We start from the raw sequence: 18,039 nt of genomic DNA, 5'->3' as shown, positions 1-18,039 counted from the left end.
GTAGTGTGCATTAAGACGGCTCTCATTCACTTACATTGATTTTTACATGTAGCGCGACTAGGGGCGACCTGAAGTCGGATCTGAGTCGCCCCTGTGTGAACTGGCTCTAAGTGTCCATCAGTGCCGTCTCATCAGCACACACCAGTGAAGGGGAAAAATTACTTTTTTACTTTTTGTCTAACAGAAAACAAGAAAAACGTTTTTTTTCAAAATTTGCTGTCTTTTTTATTTTTTGGGAAAAAAATAAAAAACCCAAGGGTGATTAAATACCACCAAAAGAAAGCTATATCTGTATCAAAAAAATTCATTTGGGTAAAGTATTGAATGACCGCACAATTGTCATTCAAAGTGCAACAGCACTGACAGCTGAAAATTGGTCTGGGCAGGAAGGGGGTGAATGAATCGGTTAACCTTATTTTCACTTGGGCATCCTGCCAGTTAAACAGGCAGGATTTTTTGCCTGGTAAGCTGCAATATATAAAATGCTGTTCCTTGATTTAAATATACTTTAGTTTAAATCTTTCTTTAATAAATTTAACAATATTCAGCAAGTTACAGAAAATAGATATCCAGATCAATAAGACAAAAATTCAATCAGTAGTAGATCGCTAAATAACAAAGCAATATTTTATATTCAAATTGCAGTATAGTATAGAAATAGAAACCAAATCCTAACTGGAGGCATGGTTCTAAAGGTAAAATGTTTTTTATTTTAATGCATTCTATGCATTGGGATTAATTGGGATTACAGGCTTTACCTCCTGTTGAGGTCATAAACTATGTTTGTATAAGTAGCTCAGATAAGCTCAGGTAACAATGACTTTTTATGTAAGTTTGACATTCAACATCCACCCTGTACATGTACTGTAATTTAAACAATACTTTATTCTTTACATGTAAACTGTAAATCTCAATAAACATCTATGGCTAAAAAAAAAAAAAAAAATTGGGACATTATTTTGTCTTCTTTTTTCTCTCAGCCTTGTTCAGCAGAAGAGAGGCGACTGAATTCTTTGGACGTTGTCCAGGCAGTCAAGGTTTATTTGTCTAGATCTGCGGAGATCCGAGGATCAGACTTTTTTGTTTTACCAAAAGGAACCAAGAAAGGGCAGGCAGCTTCTAAAGCTTTCATTGCCAATTGGGTCTGTCAATTGGTCATTCAGGCCTATGGTCTGAATTGTAAAGCTCCTCCCTTTAGGGTGAGAACTCATTCAACCAGGGGTATAGGAACCTTCTGGGCTTTTCGCCTTCGGGTATCTGTGACTCAGATTTGTAAGGCTGCTCCCTGGTTTTCAGTGCATACGTTCACAAATATTTGGATGATTGTGGATGTTCGAGTCGCTGAGGATTTGGCTTTCAGCCGCAGTGTACTGTGGGCTGCCGTATAAGTTCTGATGGCTATTGTTTGGCATGGTGTCTCCCTCCCCTCAGGGCTATTGCTCTGAGACATCCCAGTAGGTAATGAATATTAGCCTGACTCTGTATCCCATGATGTATGAAAAAGAAAATAGGATTTTTTTCATCATACTTGCCTGTAAAATCCTTTTCTTTGAGTACATCTTGGGACACAGAGATCCCTCCCCTCTTTTTTTGAGGATTCAGTGCTTGCTACAAAACTAAAGTGCTTCCTGTGTTGGAGGGTTATATAGGGGATCACTTCCTGTTTGAAGACCTTTGGTCTACCAGTGTCCATTCACCTGATAATGGAGTACAACCCAGTATGTAATGAATAATAGCCTGACCCTGTGTCCCATGATGTACTCAAAGAAAAGGATTTTACAGGTAAGTATGACAAAAAAAATCCTATTTTTTTATATGTTGATCTGAATGTCGATCAATTTTCGCTGCTAATGTTTGTTTTCGCCTTTTGGAAGTTCAAGCATAATTGTGTAGTTATGATCATAAACACTTCGCAAAATGCATCTTTGGTGTATTTTTCTTATGACTCTGAATGCTGTTTACAAATACACGTATAAAACCTGTATGTAACATTAAATAACGTGTAGCTGTGTTCATGGGCTTAAAAAAAAAAAGCCAGACACCTCTAGCAGCTGGAATTTTTATGACTGTGTGGGGGGAATGTGCCTATGTAACTACTATGTAACTATCTGTGCATGAAGTCTTAGATTTGAAAAATAGTTCAGTCAAAAAATAACACAAAGAAATTGGAAAACTAATTATTTATATTCAATTTCTATAAAATCACCACTTGGCACAGAAACGTATTTTTGTTCTCTAATATTTGAAACTGTATTCACATTTAATGTGATTGGTGGTTAGAGCAGATGGTGAAATATCACAAAAAGGTCAGATAAAAGTGCTTATGTTTCAAGAGGAAGTATAAGATTTGTAGTTTTAAAATTATAGTGTTTGAAAAGCTAACATTAAGATATACTAGGTGTGGAGCATATGATCTGTTGGGTCTGAGGACTTGCCACAGAGAGAGAAAAAAAAACACAAGTGCCAAAAAAAATCAGTCCTCATTTCAATGCATTTAAGCAAAAAATAAAACTAAATAATGCAAATATTTCACAACATAAATACAAATGTCTAATAAATGTAACTTCTTAACATTTTTTGGATAAGAAACTATTGAAGAGATTCGACCAACCAATATGTTTGCATGATTTACACCAATTGATGTAGTGTCAGGGACAATAATTGTTCTTTGTGGTTTATAATTATATGAAAGTGCACAATACTAGTACTTCATATAAGCAACAATGTGATATGTTTTATTTGATATAATTTTGTGATTATACTTTATAAGGATCTAGGCTCTCTTGCTTGCCCAAATGTTGTATGAGTTAAAGATGGATCACATTATTTTGATGTGTGTTGAAGGGAGCTCTTCTGACCATGTATGCAACAAATAAAGCAATTTGGGCAGTGTTTTTATTCAAGGGAAAATATTTGAATGGGTATATTTGATGCAGAATCAAATGACTAAAATAGAATTTCCATTTTTTGGTTAAGATCTTTTTCCATTTCTTTTTTTTTTTTTTTTTTTTTTTTTTTAGTCTTGAGACAGGAAGTGAAAACAATCTCCCCAAAAGGACACAGTGACAAATATGTGTTTTAAACATTCCCTACTTTAATTTTGAGCTTAGATACATTTTAAGGTCTTGGTTTGGATGAGCCCCCTACTGCTTCCCCATTGTGCCTTGCTGTTAAGTTTTATTATTAAAATCAACGTGATCACTTGGGTAGGAATACAAAAGAAAAAACTTTCCCCTTCCTGCAACAGACGAATATCTTCATTCTCCTAGATAGCACCTCTCAAAGTGTCAGGGATGGTTTTATTCATAAAAGGTACAGTTGTTTTGGATAAATATACAAAAAATACGCACATTATTTTTTTTGATGTAGCACTAACCCTCAGAGCTGCTGCTGGTTTTATTTGAGCTTACCGTTACCTTCTCCTCCTCGATTTGTGTCTAGGGGTGTCCTGTGGTAGATGGGCCAGTAACTTTGGAGACTGACAACAGATCCGCATAAAGGGATTTTTATTTGCAAAAACGTAATCAACGAACAGTCTCTTAAAATAGGATCAGAATTTGGAAGAAAGTTCAGGTACTCTTAGTGTCAAAATTAATAATGAAGGACTTGTTTACTTTGATTAAATCCAGAGAATAGCCATTCACAACTGGATGATCACTCAAGTTGGATAGTCCCTCTCTCAAAAGGCCTAGCAGCCAACAAGGTGCTTAACACAGGAAAAAGTCTCTGCCACAGACGTTGTTGTAGAACATACAGGAATAAGTCTCTGCCACAGACGTTGTTGTAGAACATTCAGGAAACTAAAACTTGTAGAACACTCGTGTGATACCTGGATCTTTCAGCCAGCTTGGCGATACCCATGAGAGACTGGATTCACTTAGGTACTTCAGCCCCTCCAGGCTCTTGCTAAGAAGCCAACCCATACGTGGCCTTCTTCTGAAGAGTCCTCCCCTGGATAGCTACGAAGTTACTGGGCCTCTCCAACTACTGGAGACGGCACCGGACCACCTCGGAATCCTTCTTTAGTTTCCTTGTCTCGGGCTAGCCAGCCCCGAAAAACAATACGTTTGGTAGATCCGCACCCCAGGCCATAGCCTTCCTGGGGGCTGGTCAGGAGGACCAGGACCATGGAGTCAGAACATACTTCTGGACCGGAACCCCCGAACCACATGACATTCGCATCTTGAGTACCCTCTCCCAGGAAGCACCGCAAGAGTGACACTCCCACTGGGCGGGGCCCGAGAGAAAGTAACCTTAAAGCACCCAACCAGACTGTGGTTTTATGCCTGCCAGAAGAGACAGTGCCCCCTGTGGCCAGGCTGAACATCCTATAGTCCAGTCAGACTGATGCTGAGGTCCAAATTTGGAACAATTGTACCTAAACCAAACTGAAGTTTAGGTGTAACATTAACTTTTTAAAACCTATAGCGCATGCTCTTCAGGAGCCGGCACTACATTGATGATGATAATTATTAATAAAATTGTTACAAAATCTGACATTAAAGAGTACTAGGATCCTGGATGTTATGTTATCCCTTATGCTTCAGTTTTTGTATATGTTTTTTTTTTTTTTTCAAAAAATTTTCTTTTATTGAAAAGTAAAAAGCATTTACAGAAATCTTAAACATTGGTTAAACAATGAAGAATTATAAAGCTATATAATACCATTGCATAGAGAAACAATCACTTCAACATTGGATTATTCGTGGTGGGGTATTAGGACCCAACCTGTATTTCTAAATGGATTAAGGAATGGCAGAGAACAAAAACTCAGAGGAGAGTCTAGCATATGTTCGGTTGTAGTTTGGGATTGTAGATATTGGGGGTTATTTACTAAAGCTGGTGAGCGCAAAATCTGCTTTAACTTTGCATAGAAACCAATCAGCCTCCAGGTTTTATAGCCAAATCTTACTTGAACAAGCTGAAATTAGAAGCTGATTGGCTACCATTCACACCTGCACCAGGATCTTAGTGCACCAGCTTTAGTAAATCTTCCCCATTGTGTTGTAGAGGAAGGACTTGACAGATATGGGGTTTAGTTAGTGTGTAACTCAAATTGAGTTTGGGTATGGTCTATGGATGATGGAGAAAGCTATGTTTTTGTCATGTGCCTGGTCTCTGAGGCTGGTGATTTGTGTCTATGTGAAGTGTAAAGGTTATCCGAATAAGTGGGTATTGAAATGGGATACTTGAAGGGGGAGTAGGAGGGGAGTGAGGGAAGAGGGGAGGGTGTGAAGGGGTCTGGAAAAGGGGGATGGGACGTCTCTGACTTCCCTTGGCTGTTTTCGTTTGGATGTGGATGTTCTGAGTGAGAATTAGATGGTTTTTGGAGGGTGGCAGCTTTTTAAGGGGGGAGGTATTGAAGAGAGGGTTAGAGTATGGGGAGATCGGGTTGCAAGTTGTGCTGAGTGGATTCTATTACAATTTGGGTCACTCTTTAAAGTGGGTCTCATGCGATGTGAATGAGTTTTTCCATTTTAGGGACTTTGCGAATTCTGTTAAACCATTCTTTGAGTGTGGGTGTCTGCATTGAATTCCACTGTAAGGGGATACATTGTTTTGCTGTGTTGATCATGTGCATTGTTAGAGATTTGTGGTAAGAATTATGTGGTAAGGGTAAGTGATGAAGAAGGAATTGGGTTGAGGAGAAATTTATATTGTATGAGGTTACTTGGGAAGTAATGCGACGGACTTCTGACCAAAAAGTTTGCAGGGGAGTGCGTGACCACCAAATATGGAGTAGGGTATCCCTGTCCTAGCGGCACCTCCAACAAGTCTCTGGAATATTGGGGTTAAATTTATGTAGGGTAACCGGGGTGCAGTACCATTTGGCTTGAATTTTGTATCCATTTTCCTGGATAGTAATGTTGGTTGACCCTTTGTGTATACTTAGAAATACTCATTCCCATTTCTCTTCTGAGAGTGAGATGGAGAGGTCTGTCTCCCACTCCCGCAGGCTAAACTCTCATTGGCCTTTATAACGGCAAAGATGAGCTTGTGTATATAGGAGATTAGGTGGGATTGAGGTGTCCTCTGAATGCATAATAATTCAAAGGGGGTGAATTGTCTTGAACATTGCCTGTCTTTGTCTAGGGTTTTAAGATAGTGGGCAATCAATAGGTATGCCCAGGGGGGATAGGTGTCTTCTCTAGCCAAGTGGAGATTTGAGCTGCGGAAAGCAGTTTACCCTACTGAAAAAATTGATGGATCCTGATTTGGTCTTGTGGCCAGTTGTCGGTGAGGTAGTGGTGGTGCATTCCTGGTGGGAAATCAGGATTTAATTTTATTGGTGTCAGTGGGCCAGGAGTGGATGAAACGGAGGTATGGTTACACGTTTGGTGGAAACAGTGTATGGTAGGTCCTATTAATGGATGGAGGCAGATTTCTGAAGGGATGTGGCATGGGGAAATCCAAGGGAGTGAGTTCAGGGGCCGGTTTGTGAAGAAGGTTTCCAGGGAGACCCAGTCTTTGTGAGGGGCATGGACATTCCAGTCCACTATCCTAGTGAGATGGGTAGCGGTGTGGTAGTTTAGGAGGTTCAGGAGGCCAATGCCTCCAAGGCTTTTCAGACAGGTAAGTTGATTAAAGCTGATTCTGTGTTTATGATCACCCCAGAGGAATCTGGAACAGATTTGTCTGTATGTTTTCAAGAAGGAAGGTGGTATTTGTATGGGGATCATCTGCAGTATGTATAATAGTCTCGGTAGGGCATTCATCTTCAGGGTGGCCACTCTGCCGAACCAGGAGAATATTGGTTTGTTCCAGTTTTTGAGGTAAGAGGTTAGTTTGTTTAGAAGGGGGAGGTGGTTCTTTACATATAGATCTGAGAGTTTGGATGGGATTTGGATGCCTAAGTATGTAATTGAATCGTGCTTCCACTGAAAAGAAATTTTTTCTTTGCACTGGTCTACTATGTTTTGAGGTAGCAATACATTAAGGACAAAGGATTTAGTGAAATTAATTTTGAGGTTGGAAAGGAGTTGTAAGTTTTTAAATTCTGATAGTAATATTGGTAGTGTAGTCAATGGATTTGTTAGGAATAGCAGTATGTCATCTGTAGACATGTGCAAAAGGAAAAAAAATTGTTTAGTTTCGTTTTAATTCGTTAATTCATTAATTTCGTTTAGTTATATTCGTTAACTTCCTTAAATTCGTTTTCGGATTTGGTTTAGTTTTCTACCGAATTCAAAAAATCGGCCACATTCGAAAATATTTAAACCAAATTCGAAAATATTTCTACCGGATTCGAAATGATTTCAACATGATTCGACATTATTTCAACCACATTCGAAAATATTTTGTGACTCGACTTTAGGGCCATGTATCTCGGGGTTACTTGGTGCTAGAAACTCCAAATTTGGATATGTTGTAGTGCTAGTACGATTGTGTTTGCATACCAAATTTGGGGTTTCTAGCTATAAGTGACGCCGAGATATGTGGCCCCATAATCGGGTCGCAAAATGTTATTAGAGCAGAGAATGACATTTTGCGACCCGAATTTGGGGCCACATATCTCGGGGTCACTTATAGCTAGAAACCCCAAATTTGGTATGAAAACACAATAGTACTATCACTACAACATATCCAAATTTGGAGTTTCTAGCACCAAGTGACCCCGAGATACATGGCCCTAAAGTCGGGTCACAAAATATTTTTGAATGCGGTTGAAATAATGTCGAATCATGTTGAAATCATTTCGAATGCGGTTGAAATAATTTCGAATCATGTCGAATTCATTCGAATTCATTCGTTATATTTCTTTCGTATTCGTTGTAATTTGTTATTTTTTTATTCGGACATTCGGATGCATCCGAATGTCCGAAAGATGCAAAATTCTGCCGAATTTCAATTCGTTACGAAACAAATTGCACAAGCCTAGTCGTCTGCGAATGTGGCATACTTATACTCCTCCTCGGGTGATCGAATTCCCTGTATGTCTGGGTTAAATCTCAGTTTGCGGAGGAATGGTTCAATGTTAAGAACGAAAAGAATAGGAGACAGTGGTCAGCCCTGTCTTGTTCTATTGCGGATGAGGAAGGCATTTGACAGAGTGTTGCTGACCCTTACTTTAGCTGATAGACCTGCGTATAATGAAAGAATCAGGCCAAACATATGTGGGCCTATGCTTATGGCTTGCAGGACTGCTGGCATGTAGTCCAATGAAACTCTGTCAAATGCCTTCTCCGCATCTATTGATAGGAAGAAGCCTTTTTGGTTTGTTTGGGTTATCAGATTATGTAAGTTGATAGCTTTAATGGTGTTTTCCCTGGCTTCACAGCCAGGGATAAATCCTACTTGGTCTTGGGAGATGATGGAGGGAAGGAGTGGCAAGAGTCTGTTTGCTAGTATCTTGGAGAATCATTTGATGTCCATGTTTAACAGTGAGATTGGCTTGTAATTTTCTGTTTGTGTGGGATCTTTTTCGTCTTTGGGAATGACCACTATGTGGGCTTCCAACATCCCCTGAGTGAGAGGATTTGAGGGGAGAGAGTTGAAGACTTTTAAAAGGGTGTTTGGAGGGTTTTTGAGAATGTCTTGTAGTATACTGCGAAAAGACCATCTGGGCCTGGGCTCTTACCGGGCTTTAGTTGTATGTTTGTTCCCATTCTGTAATGGTGATCGGGGAGTCAAGGATAGCTGCTGTGTCTTTGGAAATTTTCCCTAGTGCAAATTGGTCTAGAAACAAATTAATTTCTCTGTTTCTTTTGGAGGTTGGGGTCGTGGGGAGGTCAGATGTGTTGAGATCATATAGGGAGGAGTAGTCATTTTCAAATTCCTTTGCAATGTCATTATTGTTCGTGAGAGTTTTACCTGTAGGAGAGTGTAGTTGGTGTATCCTGTGATTGACTTTTTTCTTACGCAGTGCTTGTGCAAGGAGATGGCCACTCCTTGTTTTCAAGCTCATAAAAGAGTTTCTGGGTTAAAATGTATTTTTTCCTGAGGTTGTGGCCTAGTTCTTCTTGTATGAGGGTACGAGTCTCCATTAGTTCTGAGTATGTTTGTTGAGCTAGGTTGCACTTATGTAGAGCTTCTAGTTTTTTTAAGTTTGGTGAATAAGGTAGCGAGTTCAGCTTTCTTTTCTTTCTTAAGCACAGCTGTCAAAGAACCGGTTTGGGTCAGCAGAGTCTGCTGGGAGTGGGGATAGTAGGTGATGTTCAACCAGAGGAGGGAGTTCTGTGTCCCTGTGAGGTCAATAGGGTTGCATGAGGTAGTGAGAGTGAGCTCTGTCGGAGTCCAGGTGGGAAAAATGATTTACTTACTGGTCCCTTTTGACAGTAAGAGGGAAATGTGTTACCAAGGTGAGAGGATAGGTGTTTGGTATGGGATAGGGAAGCAAGTGGGGGTCTTGAGCCCAATGTGTGAGAGTTTTGGGTCAGTGAGATCATGCCATATCTTGTATGGAAGTTCTAGCCAGGTGTGGGTCATGAGCGTAAATAGTGCTGGTAAGAGGACATTGTGTGGGTCAGAGATGTGCAAAGCATTAAACCAGTAACTTGAAACTTGAAATTAGAAACTTTTAACATGAGAGTTTGAACTTGAGAACTAAGGTCTACATGACACAGAGAAGAAAATGTATCTTTAACCAAAACATTAGCTGTAAGTATAACTGTATTATTAATGGTTGTATTTATACCTGTGAGAATTGCGGGTAATCATTTCGGGTCCGAGGGGGATATGCTCAGCCCCGGGCCCAGTATATTTTATGTATAGTTCCCTTTAGTTCAAATAGGGAGATGGGTATTGTGTTCTAGTTGGGCAAACATTTTTACTCCTGTAGGTGGTATGTATCTGTCAGGAAGATCCTCCTCACGGACGTCCGAGCGGCGAAAGTCGCAGAAGATCTTTTGCCCAGTTTCAGGAGCGTTACCGCGATCAGCGGTGCGCGCGGGAGCGCGCACACGGGTGCGCGCGCGGCCGTTTGACGCAAATTGGCGCCAATAGCGCTATTTAAACTGGAGCCATGCTTCACTGCTTTGCTGCCTGATCAACAGCGTTCCTGTGCTTCCTGGTGATCCGTATCTGAACCTGAACCTGTACCTGTACCTGTATCCTGATCCGTATCGAACCCGGCTTGTTCCCGACTCTGCTGTTTGCTGCCTGCCCCCCGACTTTGGCTTTGTACCCGACTACTCTTCTGGATTCCGTTTCTGTACCTGATCTGCCCGCCTGTGCCTGACCTGGACTGTTACACCATCCGTCAACTGTAAGTTGCTTGCTGTTGTACTACAGGACACCTCCCAGTCCTCCGCAATATTTGGCTGTACTCCTTCTGCGTTTGTAGCCTTCTACCTCTGGCTGCAGACTACTGGACTCTTCCACTTCCGCTTATCCATTGCACCTGCATCCGTTGTTGGACTACAATACCCCTCCGTTGTTTGTCACTTCCTGCAATCACTTGTATGCCGTTGCTGGACTACAGGAACCCTTCTGCTGTCTGCTGAACCTTATCTCACCTTTGCCTGCATTCTGACACCGGACTACAATACACCTCCTCCTTCAACGGTCTTCTGCCTCTACCACCTGCTATCCAGTCAGGCACTTGTGCCCCTCTGTGCTCCTGAGCCCCTGTCATCACTACCAGGGTCTCTCGAGTCAGAGGTCTACGAGAGGCCACTCCCTGCACTCCGGGCTCTGCTTAAAGGTACGTGACAGTATCAGGCAGCCATGTCTGAGCCCACGCAGGGAGATTCGGCCATGGATGATTTATGCCGTCATCTTGCTGGACTTACCCAGGCTGTTAAATCTCTACAAGAAGGCTATTCTTGGTTGGAAGAGCGTGTCCAGGTCTTATCTACCACAGGCCCTACCGTGTCGGGAACTTCTTCTGCGCCATCAGTGGTTATGTTGCCCCCTGAACCCAAGGTCCCAACCCCGGAGAGGTTTTCGGGAAATCGCAGCAAGTATAGAGCTTTTCGCAATGCCTGTGAACTGTTTTTTGCACTTCAACCCAGAACTTTCTCTCTAGAATCCACTAAGGTGGGTTTTGTTATCTCCCTCCTACTGGGTGAGCCCCAGGCTTGGGCCCACTGCCTTTTGGAGCAAAAGGAAACATGCCTTAACAACCTGAATACCTTTTTTCAAGCAATGGGTTTGCTCTATGAGGATCCCCAACAGGCGGCCACAGCGGAAGCAGCTTTATATTCTCTTCAGCAAGGCCGCAGAGCGGCAGAGGACTATGCGTCTGAATTTCGGCGCTGAAGTTCCGATACTACCTGGAACGATGCCGCTCTGCGATACCAGTTTAGCATGGGACTCTCTGAACCTCTAAAGGATGAATTGGCCCGAGTGGGTGTTCCAGCAACTCTTGAAGCCCTTATCAACCTCTCCATCCAGATAGACAGACGCTTGAGAGAACGGAGAGCAGAACGCACTGCCGGGCCGTCCTGACCAGTCTGGATGTTACCCCGTGTACCTAATCCCCCTGCACATCCTGCTGCTGACACGCCTGAACCCATGCAACTGGGCTTACTTAGACCAACGCTCACCACCGAGGAACGACAACGCCGGCAGCTCAACAATCTGTGTCTTTACTGTGGGGAACCCGGACATTACGTGAGATCCTGTCCTGCCAAATTCCGTAAGCATTCTTCTGTATTTTCTCCTGTTTTACCTGCTGTGCCTAGTAATTCTACTCACCTGGCTGTTCCCGTCTCTCTTCAGCTACCCGGAGGGAACATTCAAGTCCCTGCAATAGTTGATTCTGGAGCATGCAGTGGATTTATGGACTTATCGTTTGCCCAAAAGTTCCAAGTGCCCTTACGGCCCAGGGTGAAGGGGTTGTCTGTACACCTTGCCGATGGGTCAGCTATTAAATCAGGACCGGTGACACAGGAGACATGTCCTTTGACTGCTACTATTTCTGGTAACCATCAGGAACAACTCTGCCTGGACATTATTGAATCTCCCCTTTTCCCTATCATACTGGGTATGCCCTGGCTCCGGGCACACAACCCACAAATAGACTGGTCCACCGGAAACATTTACTTTTTCTCTCCCTATTGTCGTCAACACTGCTTCCAAGAATCAATCAAGGTCTCACCCCATTTAATGTGTATGGAGACCGACGTTGAGACGCGCCAGCACGTTCCTGAGGCCTACCATGACTTCTTGGACGTGTTCAGCAAGAAGGGGGCAGAAACACTTCCCCCTCATAGACCCTACGATTGCCCAATTGAGATCCTTCCCGGAGCCGAAATCCCTTTCGGGAGAATATTTCCCTTAACAGAAGTGGAATTGGAGACTCTCAGGACTTACATTGATGACAATTTAAAAAAGGGGTTCATATGTCCTTCTACGTCCCCAGCTGGGGCAGGAATCTTTTTTGTAGAAAAGAAGGACCATTCTCTCCGCCCTTGTGTTGACTACCGGGACTTAAATAAAGTTACAGTCAAGAACCGGTACCCATTGCCTTTGGTACCCGAATTATTCCAGCGCCTTGGATCAGCTAGTATCTTCACAAAACTGGATCTGCGCGGAGCCTATAATTTGGTCCGTATCCGAAGTGGGGACGAATGGAAGACTGCCTTCCGCACCCGCTTCGGACATTTTGAATATCTCGTAATGCCCTTTGGGCTGTGCAACGCTCCTGCGACTTTCCAGCATTTTGTGAATGATATCTTTAGAGATTTTCTCGACCTGTTTGTTATAGTATACCTGGACGACATCTTAATTTTCTCCCCCTCTCTGCCAGCTCACAGGGAACACGTTAAGAAGGTTCTCACTCGGCTTCGCCAACGCGGCTTGTACGCAAAACCTGAGAAGTGCGAGTTTGAACGTCGCAGCATTCAGTTTTTGGGGCTGATTATTTCGGTGGATGGAATCAAGATGGACCCGCAAAAAGTTTCGGCCAGCCCCTACTGATAAGAGAGGAATTCAACGCTTTGTGGGGTTTGCAAATTTTTATCGAAAATTCATCAAGGGATTTTCTACAATCATCGCTCCAATCACCAGATTAACGAGACAAGGTATCAAGTTCCAGTGGACTCCGGAGGCACAGGCCGCATTTTCTTCCCTTAAAGAACAATTTGTGTCAGCATCTGTCCTGAAGCATCCTAATTCTGCGCTACCCTACATCCTTGAGGTGGATGCATCCGAAGTTGCAGTGGGAGCAGTCCTTTCTCAGAGACAGGGCCCCAAGGCTTTATTGCATCCGGTGGCATTCTTCTCACGTAAGTTGTCTGAAGCGGAAAGGAATTATGATGTCGGGGACAGGGAGCTACTCGCTATCAAAGCTGCACTTGAGGAATGCCGCTATCTCCTGGAGGGAGCAGCCCATCCCATTCTGGTATACACTGACCACAAGAACTTAGAGTATTTGAAGACTGCTAAGAGGCTGAAGCCGCGTCAGGCCAGATGGGCACTTTTCTTTACAAGATTTTCCTTCCACATTACCTATAGGCCCGGATCGAAAAACACCAAACCCGACGCGCTATCCCGGATGTTCAGCGAACCCGAAGTTCTTCAACCCACAGACACCATCCTTGCGCCCGGAAATTTCCTTATGCTCCAGGAAGATCTTCTATCCCAACTTAAGCAGGCTTCATCTTCAGCTTCACATCCCTCAAACACCACCTTACTCTCTAGCAATGACTTGTTATGGCATGAAAATAAGATCTACGTGCCCCAACAACTACGGGTTGCTGTTCTTAAGTCTTGCCACGACCACAAGCTGGCCGGTCATTTTGGGGTACACAAGACCGCCGGACTTCTCCAACGCACCTTCTGGTAGCCTCAGCTGCTAAGAGACTGTAAACTTTATGTAGAATCTTGCATTACCTGTACCCATAACAAGAGTAGCAAGGCCAAAGCCTGGGGGTTGCTGAAACCACTCCCCATCCCGGAAAGACCTTGGAAAATGATTTCCATAGACTTTATTGTAGAACTACCACCGTCAGAAGGCTTTACCACTATCCTTGTGGTGGTCGACAGATTGTCCAAGATGGCTCACTTTCTGCCCATGAAGGGTACACCTTCTGCCCCTGAGACCGCACGGATCTTCATTAAGGAGATTGTAAGACTCCACGGTATACCTGCGAACATTGTTTCCGATCGTGGAGTACAATTTACATCAAAATTTTGGAGAGCTTTATGTAAGTCCTTGAAAATTGATCTTTCGTTTTCTTCTGCCTATCATCCCCAGACCAACGGCCAGACCGAACGAACAAACCAGACCCTTGAGCAATATTTGCGTTGTTATTCTTCTTTTTCGCAAGACGATTGGGTATCCCTTTTACCACTTGCCGAGTTTGCCTACAATAACTCTGTTCATTCTGCAACTAATCAATCTCCCTTCTTTGCGAACTATGGTTTTCACCCTCAGTTCTTATCAGCCAATATTCCAGAATGCACGGTTCCAGCAGCTCAAGAAACTTTGAACTTTTTCTGCACCAATAACAAGTTGCTTCAAGAAACGATGGCAAGAACCCAAGAGCGCAACAAAGCAGTTTTTGACAGAAAGAGGAGAGGGGAGCTCGATCTAAAACGTGGAGATTTGGTTTGGTTATCTACTCTGAATCTAAAATTAACATGCCCATCTAGAAAACTGGGCCCAAAATTTGTGGGTCCTTTCCCAATCACCAGGAAAATTAATAATGTGGCTTATGAACTGAAATTACCAGAATCGCTGCGTATTCACCCGGTGTTTCATGTGTCCCTCTTAAGACCTTCAATCCAGGATCCCTTCACTGATCGGAACGTGGGCCCTCCTGAACCTGTGCTTATTAATGGTGAAGAAGAGTTTGAAGTAGAAGCAATTTTGGATTGCAGAAAGAGACGCATCCAGGTCCAGTATCTGGTGAAGTGGAAGGGGTATGGTCCAGAAGAGAACTCCTGGGAACCAGAGACTGGCATCCACGCCAAGAGGTTGGTTCTGGCATTTAAAAGATCTCACCCAGGTAAGATGTCCCAGTTGGGCATCCGGAGGCTGCCCATTGGGGGGGGGGCAATGTCAGGAAGATCCTCCTCACGGACGTCCGAGCGGCGAAAGTCGCAGAAGATCTTTTGCCCAGTTTCAGGAGCGTTACCGCGATCAGTGGTGCGCGCGTGCACGTGCGCAAATTGACGCCAATAGCGCTATTTAAACTGGAGCCATGCTTCACTGCTTTGCTGCCTGATCAACAGCGTTCCTGTGCTTCCTGGTGATCCGTATCTGAACCTGAACCTGTACCTGTACCTGTATCCTGATCCGTATCGAACCCGGCTTGTTCCCGACTCTGCTGTTTGCTGCCTGCCCCCCGACTTTGGCTTTGTACCCGACTACTCTTCTGGATTCCGTTTATGTACCTGATCTGCCCGCCTGTGCCTGACCTGGACTGTTACACCATCCGTCAACTGTAAGTTGCTTGCTGTTGTACTACAGGACACCTCCCAGTCCTCCGCAATATTTGGCTGTACTCCTTCTGCGTTTGTAGCCTTCTACCTCTGGCTGCAGACTACTGGACTCTTCCACTTCCGCTTATCCATTGCACCTGCATCCGTTGTTGGACTACAATATCCCTCCGTTGTTTGTCACTTCCTGCAATCACTTGTATGCCGTTGCTGGACTACAGGAACCCTTCTGCTGTCTGCTGAACCTTATCTCACCTTTGCCTGCATTCTGACACCGGACTACAATACACCTCCTCCTTCAACGGTCTTCTGCCTCTACCACCTGCTATCCAGTCAGGCACTTGTGCCCCTCTGTGCTCCTGAGCCCCTGTCATCACTACCAGGGTCTCTCGAGTCAGAGGTCTACGAGAGGCCACTCCCTGCACTCCGGGCTCTGCTTAAAGGTACGTGACAGTATCAGGCAGCCATGTCTGAGCCCACGCAGGGAGATTCGGCCATGGATGATTTATGCCGTCATCTTGCTGGACTTACCCAGGCTGTTAAATCTCTACAAGAAGGCTATTCTTGGTTGGAAGAGCGTGTCCAGGTCTTATCTACCACAGGCCCTACCGTGTCGGGAACTTCTTCTGCGCCATCAGTGGTTATGTTGCCCCCTGAACCCAAGGTCCCAACCCCGGAGAGGTTTTCGGGAAATCGCAGCAAGTATAGAGCTTTTCGCAATGCCTGTGAACTGTTTTTTGCACTTCAACCCAGAACTTTCTCTCTAGAATCCACTAAGGTGGGTTTTGTTATCTCCCTCCTACTGGGTGAGCCCCAGGCTTGGGCCCACTGCCTTTTGGAGCAAAAGGAAACATGCCTTAACAACCTGAATACCTTTTTTCAAGCAATGGGTTTGCTCTATGAGGATCCCCAACAGGCGGCCACAGCGGAAGCAGCTTTATATTCTCTTCAGCAAGGCCGCAGAGCGGCAGAGGACTATGCGTCTGAATTTCGGCGCTGAAGTTCCGATACTACCTGGAACGATGCCGCTCTGCGATACCAGTTTAGCATGGGACTCTCTGAACCTCTAAAGGATGAATTGGCCCGAGTGGGTGTTCCAGCAACTCTTGAAGCCCTTATCAACCTCTCCATCCAGATAGACAGACGCTTGAGAGAACGGAGAGCAGAACGCACTGCCGGGCCGTCCTGACCAGTCTGGATGTTACCCCGTGTACCTAATCCCCCTGCACATCCTGCTGCTGACACGCCTGAACCCATGCAACTGGGCTTACTTAGACCAACGCTCACCACCGAGGAACGACAACGCCGGCAGCTCAACAATCTGTGTCTTTACTGTGGGGAACCCGGACATTACGTGAGATCCTGTCCTGCCAAATTCCGTAAGCATTCTTCTGGATTTTCTCCTGTTTTACCTGCTGTGCCTAGTAATTCTACTCACCTGGCTGTTCCCGTCTCTCTTCAGCTACCCGGAGGGAACATTCAAGTCCCTGCAATAGTTGATTCTGGAGCATGCAGTGGATTTATGGACTTATCGTTTGCCCAAAAGTTCCAAGTGCCCTTACGGCCCAGGGTGAAGGGGTTGTCTGTACACCTTGCCGATGGGTCAGCTATTAAATCAGGACCGGTGACACAGGAGACATGTCCTTTGACTGCTACTATTTCTGGTAACCATCAGGAACAACTCTTCCTGGACATTATTGAATCTCCCCTTTTCCCTATCATACTGGGTATGCCCTGGCTCCGGGCACACAACCCGCAAATAGACTGGTCCACCGGAAACATTTACTTTTTCTCTCCCTATTGTCGTCAACACTGCTTCCAAGAATCAATCAAGGTCTCACCCCATTTAATGTGTATGGAGACCGACGTTGAGACGCGCCAGCACGTTCCTGAGGCCTACCATGACTTCTTGGACGTGTTCAGCAAGAAGGGGGCAGAAACACTTCCCCCTCATAGACCCTACGATTGCCCAATTGAGATCCTTCCCGGAGCCGAAATCCCTTTCGGGAGAATATTTCCCTTAACAGAAGTGGAATTGGAGACTCTCAGGACTTACATTGATGACAATTTAAAAAAGGGGTTCATATGTCCTTCTACGTCCCCAGCTGGGGCAGGAATCTTTTTTGTAGAAAAGAAGGACCATTCTCTCCGCCCTTGTGTTGACTACCGGGACTTAAATAAAGTTACAGTCAAGAACCGGTACCCATTGCCTTTGGTACCCGAATTATTCCAGCGCCTTGGATCAGCTAGTATCTTCACAAAACTGGATCTGCGCGGAGCCTATAATTTGGTCCGTATCCGAAGTGGGGACGAATGGAAGACTGCCTTCCGCACCCGCTTCGGACATTTTGAATATCTCGTAATGCCCTTTGGGCTGTGCAACGCTCCTGCGACTTTCCAGCATTTTGTGAATGATATCTTTAGAGATTTTCTCGACCTGTTTGTTATAGTATACCTGGACGACATCTTAATTTTCTCCCCCTCTCTGCCAGCTCACAGGGAACACGTTAAGAAGGTTCTCACTCGGCTTCGCCAACGCGGCTTGTACGCAAAACCTGAGAAGTGCGAGTTTGAACGTCGCAGCATTCAGTTTTTGGGGCTGATTATTTCGGTGGATGGAATCAAGATGGACCCGCAAAAAGTTTCGGCCAGCCCCTACTGATAAGAGAGGAATTCAACGCTTTGTGGGGTTTGCAAATTTTTATCGAAAAT

Source organism: Lithobates pipiens, unplaced genomic scaffold (genome assembly GCF_037356315.1).
Source record: "Lithobates pipiens isolate NorthernLeopardFrog02 unplaced genomic scaffold, aLitPip1_a1.2 Scaffold_19, whole genome shotgun sequence".
Classification (NCBI taxonomy): Eukaryota; Metazoa; Chordata; class Amphibia; order Anura; family Ranidae; genus Lithobates; species Lithobates pipiens.
The sequence above is the reverse complement of the archived record's forward strand: the minus strand, read 5'-3'. Positions refer to the sequence as shown.